The 1,695-nt window shown below is 35.8% G+C and overlaps 1 protein-coding gene across 3 annotated transcripts in view; it reads right to left on the reverse strand.

Moving 5' to 3' along the window:
* LOC106867662 (TBC1 domain family member 16) overlaps positions 1 to 1,695 on the reverse strand; it is a 92,610-nt gene that overhangs the window by 58,390 nt on the left and 32,525 nt on the right. The window contains exon 1 of one of the 3 annotated variants that reach the window (XM_052972762.1): positions 119 to 485. The exons of the other annotated variants lie outside the window; for them this stretch is intronic. The gene's annotated coding sequence lies outside the window, so the exon portion shown is untranslated. Of the gene's footprint in view, positions 1 to 118; positions 486 to 1,695 lie in introns of those variants that run through there. 3 annotated transcript variants of the gene reach the window in all.

The raw sequence follows: 1,695 nt of genomic DNA on the forward strand, positions 1-1,695 counted from the left end.
GTGTGTGTGTGTGTGTGTGTGTGTGTGTGTGTGTGTGTGTGTGTGTGTGTGTGATTATAACAAAATGTGCCCAACTTTTCTCATCAGCAAGATTTTGAAATTAAATCAAGGTACTTACATAAATTTTGACATTTTTTATGAAATGATTTTGTCCCTTTATTCTTCCTAACTCAGCTCCTTACAATCAATTTTTTGTTGTGGGATATCTGTAGCATTGATACAAGCAATAGCATGCTGATTTTCAGCTTTCTTATTCTCACTGGTTCCCACATCAGCCAGTCATGAAAAGACAAACTAAGATTCTAATGCTCACTTGTTCTTCAATGAAAGAAAAAATTCAGTTTTTTTTTTCCTGCTTTCAATGGCTGCTACTCTGTGTTTGTTGTAGTTTTTGAGCTAACACTGACCCCAACTAAGTATTAAAAAAAAGAGAGAGAGAGGGAAAAAAAAACAACTCGTCCAAGAAAAACCAGTGTCTTAACTCTTTCGAAGTCAAGAAATAAAATGGCCTAGAAATACACTTGGTTTTCTTTGTCTCATATGTGAAAATATAAACGTATCCAATTACATATTAACATTCTATTTTTGTATCCATTTGTGAACTACGATAAATAAATGAATATCTACAACAGTTAGATGACGGCTTTGTATTTTGACAATGATCAGCTGTTGTTTATGAACTTTCTAACAGCTGGCATTATATGAAATATTTATTGAAAAAAATAAAACATTAAAAATGTACAAAATAAAGACAAATAAAGCAATAATATGTATAGTCTGTTTATGTTTGTGTGTGCATGTGTAATTTTTATGTTCATTTCTCCATGTTTTTATGAGGTGGGCATATCTTCTCCTCCACAACCTCCCACTATTTGTCATGGGCAGACAACGACTCCTTCAGGTTTAGTGTCCTGATTTGAGTCTTTGCCATTTCTGTCCATGTCTTCCTTGCCTCCTACTTTTTTCTTTTCAGCAAGTTCCTTCCATTTGGATCATTTGTCACTTCTTTTTATAGCTGACATCCTCCATGTACATCACAGATTTATACCAGTGCAGTTACTTGCACACTATATACAATGTCTTTTATACTGTTTTATTCCCAACTCATTCCAGCATTCATACACACTAATACTACACATCCAACAGAGCATGCTCACCTCATTTTTTTTTTAGCCTACACAGATCCTCTACATTCAATATCCACGTTTTGATTCTATGCAACATTGCCTGTTGTACACGTTTTACATACACATTTTCCACCTGATTTTTACATTGGCTGCTATGCTTTCAGAGTACCTACCTTCACTGCTACTTAGGTCATCAAGGTAAGAGAAGCTATGAACTATTTCTATGGAGCCTTCTGACCATTTGTAAGAATATATTTCCTTGAATGCTTTCACTCTTTTACACCTTTACTCTTTTACTTGTTTCAGTCATTTGACTGCGGCCATGCTGGAGCACCGCCTTTTAGTCAAGCAAATCGACCCCAGAACTTATTCTTTTTGTAAGCCTAGTACTTATTCTATCGGTCTCTTTTGCCGAACCGCTAAGTTACAGGGACGTAAACACACCACCATCGGTTGTCAAGCGATGCTGGGGGGGGGGACAAACACAGACACACAAACATATACACACACATACATACATATATATATACATATATATGACGAGCTTCTTTCAGTTTCCGTCTACCAA

This window comes from Octopus bimaculoides, chromosome 1 (assembly GCF_001194135.2).
Source record: "Octopus bimaculoides isolate UCB-OBI-ISO-001 chromosome 1, ASM119413v2, whole genome shotgun sequence".
In the NCBI taxonomy this organism is placed as follows: domain Eukaryota; kingdom Metazoa; phylum Mollusca; class Cephalopoda; order Octopoda; family Octopodidae; genus Octopus; species Octopus bimaculoides.